This window comes from Dipodomys spectabilis, unplaced genomic scaffold (genome assembly GCF_019054845.1).
Source record: "Dipodomys spectabilis isolate Male_0828 unplaced genomic scaffold, ASM1905484v1 ptg000527l, whole genome shotgun sequence".
NCBI lineage: Eukaryota > Metazoa > Chordata > Mammalia > Rodentia > Heteromyidae > Dipodomys > Dipodomys spectabilis.
Genome location: NW_024871204.1, coordinates 847,282 through 862,038, shown reverse-complemented (window position 1 = coordinate 862,038; position 14,757 = coordinate 847,282).

Here is a 14,757-nt window from a genome sequence, read left to right as displayed (position 1 = left end):
ATAACTGCCGTATACTCTATTTAACTCTAGTTCTTGTTAGGGATATCTCCACGCTGAAATAAATCAATGAATCGGCCACAAATTCTTATATGTAGGAAGTACTCTTATAAACTTCAAGCTTTTATTGAATGGAAGAGTTCAGACATTTCCCTCACCACTAGGATTAAATGCCTATAGAGATAAGACATTTTGCTTTAATGCCTTTCTTTCATTTTCTTATACCCATTTGCAAGTAGGGAAGGATTCTGATGTAACAACAATACAATGGTGACTTGTTTTAACACAACGTCTAAGATCTAGTGTTAATTCGGATACTAACTAATTAGCTCCAGATTTTGGGGATATTTATATTTCTCCTGGGTAAACTAATGAGCTCCAAGAAAATGTCCCTAAGAAGCCTTTCAATTCTAATATCACTGTTTGTCTCAAAATGCTTTAAATTCTACATCCTCTAATGTGGTCATACGGTTATATTGTGGAACTTTTCTCCTCAGAGAGTGAGAAAAGTTTCTTAACATGGACATAGTACCAAACAAAAAGTGGTAGTTGAACAATGTTCTTAGCAATTTTTACAGATGAAATGGAAATAGAACAACTATGAACTCAAAAGGAATGTGCAAAAAGACAGGGTCACAAAATAGAATGTGCCACAGAAATGCTGAAGTGTAATTTGAAATTATGTGTTCAAGTGTGAGGGAGTGTTCAAAGTATAGCTTCAGACAATGTAATTGGATATCTTCAGGCGAAACTTCTTTAAACTATTCTGGGATAATTGTACAAGTAGAAGCCCCTTAGTCTGACTCTAATCAGCTACAACATAATCAACTTAGGGATTATATTCCATGTGCAAAGTGAGAAAAAGAGGGCTCATCAGAGTTAGTGTTCAGGTTGAAGTACGTCTTCATTTATTTTGGAGCATTAAACTAGGAAAAAGCCAAGTAAACATTTTGCAAGTACCTTAATTAAGTGGGACTGGGGCTGGGGGGTTATCCCAGCAGAAGGGCGCCCTTCCGGCACGCACAAAGCCCTGGGTTCAGTCCTCAGCCCTGGAAAAAAAAAAACCACCTAAATTAAGTGAGACGTATTATATTGGTCTCTTTTTAACTTGGAAGTTATAGATTGTGTCCTTTTATACTTGGGACAATGATCTGCGGTCAGTTATTTCTTCTCTTCTGCTTCTTTTGCCCTTCCACTTGCATAATTTTTATTTAAAGAGACATACTTGCGCTTGCATTTCTAAATCCTTCAAAATTATCTGAACTGCTTCATACTTCTGGCAACCTCCTATATCTTTCTCAAGGGAATATTTTGTCACTACCATTTTTTATCCTATATGATGCAGGATACCTTCCTGCCTAATCCAGTGCAAGATATACATTAGGCTGATACACATGTCTCAATACTTGGACCACCATGAAATCCTGTCTTATATAGAAATCATGATTTTAAAATGTCTGGGGAAGTGGCTCTGTCATTTTTGAATGGCCCTACGTGATACTTACATGCAATCATGTTTCAAACCAATGTGCCACTCAGTAGATGAGCGAATTGACAAAATGTGATATATATATATACCAGGTGGAATTATATCCTTCCAATTCATAAGGAAATGGAAAGATTTGGGAAAATCCTACTAAGTAAAATACACAAGACACAAAGAAATAGATTCCATGGTTTCCCTCATTTGTAATAAGTAGGAATATCTAGGATTGTCCTAGCAGATGAGCACAATTGTTCAATAGCTATGTGTAAGATGATGCTGAGCAAAATGAACTCCTACATATGGAAACAGAGGTTTTTCTTTGGGGTTGTTGTTTTTAATGTACTATGTGATTTCTTTTTTCTTTTGTGTTTTCTCCTATGGCTTGTTCCTTGCTGTATTTGTTTTCAGTATCATGTGTCATTGTATATATATTTATCTTAATTTGGCAAGGGAAGAGGAACAACAAAATGGCGAGACAAAGGTCAAAGTGCAAACCAATGCAATAGCAATACTCACAAAACAAAATTTTGGAAATTTACATTACAACTTGTGAGGGGTATTGGGGTGAAGGAAAACAGTAAGGAAAATGAGGGAGTGGGTAAAAAGTTCATGTTATATATACCTTACAATTACTTCAATCCCTTCTATATATCCCCTTGACAATAAAATTTAATTAAAATATAAGCTACATAAAATATAATTTCACTGTATTGGTATAGTCAATATTATTCAATTACCCCTTTCTTTATCAGAGGGTCATCAACTTGAATGTTATCAAACTATACAATATTTTCAGAATATACTTGCCATTATTTTGAAAAAAACATTATTTTAGTAATGTCTTATACTAAAACAGAAAACAGTTCTACTCTATGGAAAGTACTAACTTTTAAAACTGAATAATTGTTAAGAGGACAAAATATATGTGTTCTTCAAAATTCCTATGACTACTAAATACTCATTTTCAAATTCTGAACATACCATACCAGAGACATTTAAAATAGTATCTGTTTGCCTTTTATTTAATTCTGCAATAGATGCAGTTTCCAATGGGATGTTACATATTTAAAAGTCAACAAAAAATGGCCACATTCTGGTAGAAGATAAACCTATGAACTATCTAGAATAATTAATTCCTGAAGAGTATACATTTGTTCATCAGAGTAAGCTATTATTTCTATGACAATCAATCCCAAGTTTTTATGCCATAAAGTCATCCTAGCACAACAGTTTCCAATTTGTAAAGTGCACCTTAAAATTTCCTAAATTCACATCATGACTTGCTTATCACTATTGTGAAAAAATACTACACTTCTGCTGTGATGCCCTCCCAATTGTGCGAAGAACACTACAATAAACTTTGCTGCATCATTTTCCCCCAAGTTTTATTCTTGAGATCAGAACACTTGCAAATATTATTTATTGTTATATATTTATTTTATTATATATTATTATTATTATTATTTCATCTATCATAGATATTCAGGAGATCCGAATATCTGAATATTAAGATCTGAAGATTATGGTTCAAAGCCCACCGAGGCAGGAAGTTTCTTTAGCTTCTTATCTCCAATAAACTGTTCAGGAAAAGCCAGACATCACTAATGAAGTACAGTGTTAAGACCTGCAGGACTCATGGGGCTGTTACATGTGACATTATTATGTAAAGCACCATTAACAGTCATCTCCGACATCCATAACATTCTGCTTCCACTTACAAGTAAATCAGAGTGGCTCGAAGAAGAATAAAAATATGATTTTTCCCTGTCTGGCTTCCACCATAATGTGGGACCATGACTCTAAATATCTAATAAACCATTTGCCTTGGCTATTTTTTTAAAATAGCTTTTCAAATAAATAGTAATTTTAAAAAATTTTTAAAAATAATTTTTAAATAAATAGTAATTTGTTGTTTGCTTTTGGCAGGCATGAAATAAGACTGCATTAACATTTTGTGAGTTGAGAGGCTAAATTTTATCAGAATCTAAACAAAATGAAAAATAAATGATTTTAAGATAAATAGCTGTTAGGTACATTATTTTTATTTTTTTAATTTTACTTTTTATTTTTCATGAACATACAGTACAGAAGGGTTACAATTACATGGGCAAGGTAATGAGTACATTTCTTATCAAGCATTGCAGCCTCCTCCTTTGTTTACACTTCACATCCCTTCCCTGCTTCCCCCCACCCACCCACCCAATCTCTCCCTCCCCAGCCCCCGTAAGGTACATTTTTAACGTGACATACACACAGAGACATCCTTTTTCTAAGCAGTTCATGTAATTCAAATAACTGTGTTTCAGAAATAGATGACACAATAAGTTAGAAAAAGAGAACCAGTATTGGGTAGTATAGTCTTTAAAAATAGCTGACAAATAAATATTAACCATAATTCCAAAATAATAGCAGTCAAATGTTCTTGAAAAGAGAAGATTTTAAACAGAATGTATAAAAAGTGCCAGTGCCAGCACTGCTTCAGTAGCTGCTCTCTGGGATTTAGGGCTTCTAGAACATGAGAATGTTTTAACCAAGATTAATTGCTTTGAGGGACTAAATTTTTTTTAGTTATAATTCATAGAAGAAATATGTTGTTCAAATTTAATGAAAGGGTAACAGTTCATATTAGAAAGAATGCTACACACTTATTGTGGTAGGCAGTGAAATACCTTCCCAAAATATCATCCCCAAATATCTAATTCCTTAAATGTAGATTTGCACTTTATACATATCTATCTATCTATCTATCTATCTATCTATCTATCTATCTATCTATCTATCTATCTATCTATCTATCTATCTATCTATCTATCTATCTATCTATCTATCTATCTATCTATCTATCTATCTATCTATCTATCTATCTATCTATCTATCTACCTACCTACCTACCTACCTACCTACCTACCTACCTACCTATCTATCTATCTATCTATCTATCTATCTATCTATCTATCTATCTACCTACCTACCTACCTACCTACCTACCTATCTATCTATCTATCTATCTATCTATCTATCTATCTATCTATCTATCTATCTATCTATCTATCTATCTATCTATCTATCTATCTATCTATCTATCTATCTATCTATCTATCTATCTATCTATCTATCTATCTGTCTATCTGTCTATCTATCTATCTATCTATCTATCTATCTATCTATCTATCTATCTATCTATCTATATATCTGTCTATCTATCTATCTATCTATCTATCTATCTATCTGTCTATCTATCTAAGTTTGTAAAAATAATCACTTTTCATTACCCAAGGAGTGCAAATTTGAATAATTATCAGATAGGGGAAGTATATTCAAATGGGTATTAAAAGTCCCAGCTGTAGTGGGAAAGGGGCATGATTAGGGTAAGAACCCTCAGAAAGATGTAAAGTTGCTACATTAGAAGATAAAGGAAAAGACAACAACCCATATTCTGAAGTTTCTGGAAAGCGGAACAGGAAGTAAATGCCATTTCCACTAGAATCATCTGAAAAGTATTTCAGCTCTGTCAGTGGCTCGATTTTAATCTAGTGAGACTTCTTTTAGATTTCTGTCCTTTAGAACTAAAATGATAAATACGGATTATACAAGCTGTATATCTGTCGAAATTTGACAGATTTGATAGAGTAAACCAAGTCAACTACAGCCTTTTACTGATGCAACTACAGGGACAACACATGTCCTAGTTTCTGGGAATATGAAAAAGTTGCCACTGCCTTTGTATACATGTATGAGTACATACTACTAAAGGCCTTGCATTAATGAAGTCTTGAAATTCTAAATAATATCTAAATAAGGAGCTCCCTATCTTTATTTTCACATTTGGGGATCACTAAGTACTACAGTTATGTAGAAAGCTAAGGTACGAATAGGGAAATGAAATCTGTCTCCTAATATTATAAAGATAATTTATGTCATTTTGGGTTATATTTTCTAAAGTAATAAAAAATGAAGTAAAACAGAAACAGAAACTCAATTTTCTATCCTTCCTAACTTTCCAACAGAAATTAGAGAATCCAGTAAAGGTACAACAATCCCAGAATGTTATAGAATGTTATAAGATCACTAGATGGTGAAAAAGAAGATAACAAAAATGGGTCCCTTGGAACAATGGGAAACAAAATCTACACCTACAGATTGTGATATAGCTAGAAAATAGTTTCCACTATTCTGTCTTTGATATTTTAGGTTTATTTACACAGCAACTTTCCTCTCACAGGAAATGACTCTTTATTAATACTTAAGGGTTTGCAGCTTATAACCCAGCAACAAATAATGCTTCTAAATGTAAAAAAGAATGATACTGAGAGTAACCAAGACTACTTGTGTTGCTATAGCTAATAAATAAGAATGATCTTTGGGAATAGTCAAACAATCTTGATCTTTTTCATACCTTTCCTCTTCTTTAACAAGAGAAATCCTAGTCAAGATATGTAAAACATTAATAAAGGATTTTTATATTTTTTATTGTTCACACTAAAGCAAATACACTTTTCCCCTTTGCAAGCCTGATTTTGAAAGAGTCAGAACCTAATAATTATTTTATAGGCAAAAGTTTATTGCTTTGGCTTAGTTGTTTTCCTGCATTTGGCCATTGCTCTCTATTATTTTGGCAACTACACAGAAAAACATGATAAATCCATTATGTTTATGTTGAATTGTTCAAAGTCATGCTGTCTTCAAACAAAGTTTTCTGTTCCCTTCTACACTGCTAATTGAAGTTTAAATGATAACAAAAACGTGAAACTTTAATGTACATTTTCATTGAAACCAGTCAAAACAAGAGTGTCTGTTATTGCTTTTTAAAATGTTTTCAAGTATTTTACTTGACTATTTTCATTATTGCCTTTGTTCCATCCTCTAATCAGGAACACAGAGTTTCACAAAAAGATTTTCCTGAGGAATAAGATGTTAGTCAAAAAATAGGTGTATAATAAAGATTTTCATCACTTACGATACTGAATAGCTCAAAAGACATTTTGCTATTACTGGCATGGTTCTTAAACTAAGTGAAATGCATGTAAATGTGACAGTTATTCCTAACAATGACTACGGCTTATACTTTTCTGCTTCAATGAAATGAGTAACGTTACTGTAAATGAAACCTCTGGCAAAGTTGGAGGGCATATAGATTTAGGGTAGAACGGTTAATGTTAGAAAGCCAAGAGAGATTCCATAAACAGCACTGGCTATCACTTATCACTTAATTATACTTATGACATATGAGTATATAAACATAAATATGAATTGAATGAGAAATATGTGATTGACACAATTGATTCAATGACAACTAAGACCAGAAAACACTTCCCTACATTTATGTAAACTATTATATCTGGTGAAGATTTAAAGAGTTTTAGAATACATATTTTAACATTTATGCCAAAATATTTATTTTTACCTGTTTATTTTTACTTTTGGCGGCTGTGGGGTTTGAAATCTGGGCCTGGACGCTTTCTCTAAACTCTTCAGCTCAAAGCTAGTGCTCTACCACTTGAGCCACTGCCAGTTTTTTGTTGGCTCATTGGAGATAAGAGTCTCATGGACTTTCCTGCCTAGGCTGGTTTTGAACCATGATTCGCAGCTCTCCGAATCCTTAGTAGCTAGGATTACAAGTATGAACCACTGGCACCTACTACATAATTATTTTTACACATTTATGAAGTATGGAGTGGTAATACCATTCATTTATATCTTGAGTTTTCCTGCCAGCATCCAGTTTCTCTGTTTCTTGATCGCATTTAGTATGGACATTATTGTATTATGTGAAGTAGTTCTCATATATGTTTTATGATGTCATGTTAGTTCTAATGTTCATTCATTTGATGACTGATGATAATTTTCTTGTGCTTATTTTTCACAAGGGGTACTTTGATGTTTTCTAATTGATTTTTTTAACATTAGGTTTTGAGAGTTCTATGTAGACTCTAGGTTTGAGGCATGCTTCAGATACAGGATTTGTAACTATTTTATCCTTGACTATGGGTACCTTCCATCATCATCATCATTATCATCATCATCATCATCATCGCTATTAGTATTACTACTATTACTTTTTTACATGTATGTATGGTCCTGGGGTTTGAACTCAGGGCCCCTGAGATTTGTTGCATTTTGTTAACAATTTACCATTTGAATCATGCCTCAGTTCTGGCTTTTTTGCTGATTAAGCAGAGATAAGATTCTCAGGAACTTTATTTTGTGGGCTGCCTTCAAACACAATACTCAAATCACAGCCTCCCAAGTAGCTAGGATGTTATACATGAGCCACCTGCTCCCAACTTCTATTCATTACTTGTATATGAGCTTTTACAGACTAAATTATTTTACACTTTTATTGAGTTCTACTATATCAAGTTTTCCTTTCCTATAATTTTAATGCCATATTTAAGTATACTTCATCTCCAAAATTGTCAAGACATCTTCCTTTGCTTTATATTTACATCACTCTTTTTGTTTTATATGCCACCTTCAAAACCTGCTTTAAGAGAATATTTGAATAAATTATTATATTTAAGTCAACATTCACTTTTTAATTCTCCCCAATACTGTCTAATCTATCACCACTATTAAAGAAAATGTCATTCCACAAGTGTTTGGTTTTACACTTTTATTAAATATTCCTTGATAATATGTATGTGGCTCTAATATGGTGCCCTACAGACCCATTTAGCTATATAATCTTTCCTCTACAAATATGACAATTTTACACTAAAAGTTTTAATATTGGACAGAGAAATATATTCCAGTTTATATTCCTTTGTCAATGAATTAAAGTGTGTTGGTCAGGTGTTTTAAGAAATTGTCAAAAACTTATAAATAAAATTGTGAAGTTGGGCGCTGATATCTCATGCTTATAATCCTTGCTGCATAGGAGGCTGATATCTGAGGATTGTGGCTCAAATGCAGCTGGAATGGGAATGTCTGTGAGACTCTTATCTCCAGTTAACCATGGGAAATCTAGAAGTGGCAAAGTTGCTCAATGGGTACAGCACTCACTTTGAGGTGAAGAGCTGAGGGACAGTACCCAGGCCCAGATTTTAAGCCCCAAGAATGACCAAAAAATGGGGGGAAGGAAGCAGGAGACAATATGCATCCTCCAATCCATAAAAATTATATGTCTCTATTTATTTAGATTTTTGTCTTTATATTCAACATGGTATAATTTTCAATGATGGTGGGTGAACAGCACTGAAATAGATTTTAACGATGTGTGGAGATAGCACAAAGACATTCACAGAAAACCATTGAAAAATAAAGGGCTATGGGAATTGAGAAAAACAGAAACAGGTTAATCGGGCCCTTGATTAATATGTGAGTGTGCAAAATATTTCAATACGATTTCTTCATAAAATTAATATACACCAATTAATAAATATCTTCCAAAGGCATTGGTATTCAAGCATGACATAAAGGATAAATACAGATTCTGTGGTGAAATGAAACAATGATAGATGAGAAAATACATGATTATAGTAATTGTGTAAACAAACTAAGAAATTTGGTCAACAGTCGGGGCTCATGGCTCATTAGAATAGAAGGCCATTGGTGTCTAAGATAATACTAAAATATTAGACTTGAACCTATATTTAAGACTGCTTATTGTTAAAGCCAATAAAGGACATGTTTGGCAAATAAAGTAAAATGATAGCTTATGGACAAATGAAAATAATAATATATATATATATATATATGTCTATATACATGTATATATACATCTGCATATTCATTTATGTGTATACATATATAGTTATTTGTATATATACACATGTAAGTATGAATATATGCATACGGACACATAGTAGGTATACATATACACTGATTTAAAGAGACTTGAATCAGAAATATATTAAGGGCATATTAATGCCAATGAAAAACTTAACCATCCTGACTAAGTTATCAAAAAGTCCAAATACATATCTTTGTAATAATATGTCAACAACCAAATAACATTTGGAAAGAACATAACCTACCTAGACATTGCATACATATAGAGATTAGTGGAAATAGAAACAAGATAGCACTGCACAACCACTATGTAGAAATTGGAATCCTTATACATTGGTGTTTAGCACTTAAAATGATATAGTCAGTTTGTTAAACATACTGACAATCTTTAAGATATTACACATATAGTTGCTCTATTATCCAGCATTTTGAATCATAATTTTATATACAAAATAAATTTCAACACATGCCCAATGAGACACATGTACAAGAATATACATAGCAAAACCTTTTACAATAATATATAATAAAATATTGAAATGCCAATTGAGGACATTATACAATTATTCAAATGCATACAAAACAATATGCTCTATAATTGAGAAAAATATTTATATGAACTTACTTGGGAAACACTAATATTACATGGGAGAAATACATGAAATAAACTTCATTTTGTAATTAAATTAGCTTTATAAAATTGTCACATTTGTAGTGGTAGACTATGAAGTAATGGTTGGTCAATGGATGGTAGGTTGAAATGATGACAGGAAGTGACTACTAATAAATACTGGAGTATTTTGAGAGGGTTGTGATGACAAAATATTCTAGAACTGAAGGTGATGTTCATAGTCCAACTGTAACTTTCTATGAATCATTGTACTTTATCGAAGAATTACAGATTGCATTTGCATTAACCTTAGGAAAAATTTTAGAATAGTAGTGGGTGAATCTGAGAGATAATTTAGAAATTAAAATCACAGAATTCTGTAATGCATAAGTTTAGTATGTTGATGAATGAGATTATCTATAAAATATGATCTGTGGCATATCCTCTACGTGACTATATATGATATTGCGAGTCAGTGAATATTCTACAAAATTATGTAAATTGAGGGATGAGATAGGATTGAGAAGGATGAGGGAAAATGATCATCAAGATGCATTATACTGGGCAGGGAATGTGGCTTAGTGGTAGACTTAGTGGTAGTATGAAGCCCTCGGTTTGATTCCTCAGTACTACATAAACAAAAATTCTGGAATTGGCACTGTGATACAAATTGTAGAGTGCTAGCCTGAGGAAAAGAAGTTCAAGGACATTGCCCATTGTCAAGACCCTAAGTTCAAGACCCAGGACTGGCCAAAATAAAAGGAAGCAATGTATTAAGACAGGCACTAGTGGCTCATGCCTGTAATCCTAAATAATCAGGAGGGTGAGGATTGAGGTTTGAAGCCAGCCCAGGCAGGAAAGTCTGTGAGATTCTTATCTCCAGTTAAATCTCAGAAAAATCTGAAAGTACTACTGTTCCTCCTGTAATAGAGTTCTAGTGTTCATCCAAAAGAGCTCAGGGGCAGCACCCAGGCCCAAAGTTCAAACCTCAGGAGAGAAAAAAGGAAACCAAAATAACTCACTAAAAACTATTTATAAACTGCATGGTCAAACAGCAACCCCCAATTACGTACTTAAAGTTAATTAAAAATATGCTTAGAATAAAATACAAGTCATTTTAGGGACCAAATGTAGATAGAATTCAAAGGCTGTTTACAGGGGCAAAGTAAATTTTATATCACGCAGTTTGAGTTGGCATTTATTCTTCATTCTTAATAAATAATTTATAAAATTGACAACACTGCCAATTATAGGTCAATTTCATTGAGGAACAGATTGAATTCTGCTGTCTTTTCATAGCAAATCATAGTGATGAATTTTTTGCCTCTTGTTGAAGTACATCTGATATTTTAAAGTAGATTTGCCCTACTATAATATTAATTTAATCAATCATTTCATTATCTTATCCCTTGTACTAAATGAGAGCATGCTATGTCAGTCTCCTATTAATATGACAAAATACTTTATAAAATCAACCTAAAAGGAGGAAAGATTAATCTTGCCTTCTGATTTTATACATGTCAGTTCATGTTTCTTATCCTCATTGCTTTGGGTTGGTGGTGGCACAGTACCCCATGTCAGGAACATGCGATGGAGTATGTGTTTTCATGGAAGCGAGGAAGTAAAGAAGAGGAGGAATAGGAGTGGGAGAGGGAGAAAAAGGAGGAGGGGGAGAGGAAGAGGGAGAAGGAAAGGGAGAAGGAAAGGGAGAAGGAGACAGAGAAGAAAAAGAAGGAAGAGGAGGAAAGGTCTTTGATTTTATTGTCCTCTTTGATCACAAGTTCAGAGTGACCAAATCTCTACAATTGTGCCCACTTGAAAATGTTCACCACCTCTTTATGGCAACATAGTGAAAACTAATTATTAATCCCAATCCTTTATGATTTCAGATTTAATTTCTAGAGTGGTGGGTAGATATTTCTGTACAATTGTATAACTTCTGTTCCTAAATATTTACTTGAATTAATCAGAGGAGATATTTGGCTTGGAGTTGGTTAGGTTATACAATTGCTGGAGAGATGAATGAAATATTTTGAGTGCAAATACATTTTATTTAACAGATAAGGAAGCGTCAAGATATTTCATTTTTTATCTTCAAAAATGACTATTTCATCTAACTCATAATGGCTTGAATTTTTCCTAATTTTATGGCATTTTTATTCAAGTTTTTTGTCATCTATAGTGAGGTTCATTCATTCAAGTAGAAGGAAAATGAATACTATCACTTCTATAGAAAGTAGGTATAATATGATTTTCCTGCCATTCAACAATAAGTTATATTCAGATCTATAGGAATAATTGGATAAGTCATGGAATATCTTGCTTTATTCATCTCATATTTAGATGGATTCAATTTCCAAAAGTCAGTGTTGACATAAAATACATGAAATTAACCTCTGAAACCACTTCTACTTTAACCTCAGAAATACATGACCAGTAACTAAGATTTCTGCATACTCAAAAATTATATGAATCTACATTTTATGTCAAAAACGTTTAGGGTAAAAAGAATAGAAAATCATGTAGCCACAATAGATAAAAATTAATGTTAATGACAAATTGCTTCATTCAGACTGACAGAGCCTATTGATTTTAGCTTACATGAGACATTTGATTAATGATCCTTTTGTCGCTTTTGAGTAATAGAGTATTTCAATTTGTCCAAAGATTCTGTCATTTAAACCTTCGAGTGTATATTTTTTCATAAAAATGAAAAGTATTTTTCCACAGTGCAGGTTCAGATTTAATAACTAAATAAATATCTAAATGTTAGTTTGTTAAATTGACCTCTGGAATTCAAATAACAAGAAATTTATTTTATATTTAAATATATTATATCCATGCTGAATATGAGTCTCTCAAGCTTCTAATCCTGGGTACGCTGGAAGCTGGAGTTAAAAGCCAGCCTTGGCAAGAAATTTTGTGAGACACATCTCAATCATACAGAGAGAGAGAGAGAGAGAGAGAGAGAGAGAGAGAGAGAGAGAGAGAGAGAGAGAGAGAAAGCCAGGAGTGGAGTTTTGGATCAAATGTTAGGACACTATACTTGAGTGAATAAAACTAAGGGATAGGCCTTGAGTTCAAATTACAAGAACAAAACACACGCACACACATACACAGAGAGACATGGAAAATATTATGTGTAAATTCTTATTTTAGTTTGAAGAAATAAACAATATCATGAAAAGTCATATTTGTTACATATACTGCAACTTTTGTGAAGTGGTTTTTAGTAAAATTTGTTTTAAGATATAGCATAGGTTATTAAAATTAATATTAATCTACTTAATAGTTATAATTCCTCATAACACCTTGGAGTAGAACATTTGGTATTTTTCTATAGTCTTAAGAAATATTCTGAGTAAAAGAAAGAAAGGAAGAATGGAAGAAAGAAAGAAAGAAAGAAAGAAAGAAAGAAAGAAAGAAAGAAAGAAAGAAAGAAAGAAAGAAAGAAAGAAAGAAAGAAAGAAAGAAAGAGAAAGAAAGAAAGAGAGAAAGAGAGAAAGAGAGAGAGAAAGAGAGAGAGAAAGAAAGAAAGAGAGAAAGAAAGAAAGAAAGAGAGAAAGAAAGAAAGAAAGAGAGAAAGAAAGAAAGAGAGAAAGAAAGAAAGAAAGAAAGAAAGAAAGAAAGAAAGAAAGAAAGAAAGAAAGAAAGAAAGAAAGAAAGAAAAAGAAAGACAGACAGAAAGAAAGAAAGAAAAAGAAGGAAAGAAAGAAAGAAAAGAAAGAAAGAAAAAGAAAGAGAAAGAAAGAAGAGAGAAAGAGAGAGGTAGGGATGGAGGGAAGGAGGGAGAAAGGAAGGAAATAAGGAAGGAAGGAAGGAAGGAAAGAAAAAAAATGAATGAAGGAAGGAAGGGACAAAAACAATTTAATTTATAAAATCTGCTATTTAGCCCAACATAAATTTCATGTAAGTTAACCCTTTAGTAGTTGCAAGTTTGTAATTGTCATTTCTCTGCCTGTTCTCTATGCATGAATGAAACCAACAAATGAAGGATCAGAAATAACCACGTGAATGTTTGTATCTGTAGTAAATATGTACACAAAGCTTTTTCTCATTTTCTATACATCATCAAATAACTATTTACAAACAATTTACATTTAGTTATAAATATTCTAAAAATTGATGGAACCAAAGGATGTAAATGTATTATATAATGTGAGCAGTAGTATTTAAAATGTTAATAATATTACAATCTTCATGTTATATTAATTATAACAATTATTTATTTTATCAGAGAAATTAGCATCCTCTAATTTTGGTGTCTGTGGGAGTCCTAATAGCAGACATTATTAAAATCAAAGGAGATCTGTATTTCTGAAAGCAATTAACTCAATGGAGATTGTTCAAATACATCAGAAGGGCCTTAGAAAGGTTACACCATGTTTACATGATTACCTTTGATCTAGTTCAAGAGCCACAAAACAATCATACTTCGCTTTGTCATCACTATAAATATTCCCATTGTAAGAAGAACCATTCATATGATTTACTTGTTATAGGTTTGTCCTTAAGTTATTATTTTCTATGAAATAATATCCAAATGATAAACTACACTGAGTTAAAAGTTGCAAAATATATTGGACGATGTAAATCCTCCCAAATACATATTTTGAAATTGTATTCACCTGTCTGGTGACATTAGAATTACCCTTTCAGAGATGACCCTGAAATAATGATCCTGATAAAAGAAGCCCAATATAACTACTCTGCCATGTGAACATCCAGTAAATAAAGTATAATGAACTAGAAAGTAGACCCCCGTAAGACAAGGAATTGATTTGAATAACCATTTTTTATAATCAATGTTCAAGTTTCTAGATTATAAGTAATATACTCCTAATGTTTGTAAGCCACTTACTTTGAAGTATTCTCTTATAAAAGCCCAATGGTTGACAAAAAGCAAAGTAGTTTTGATTTAAATTTCAAATTT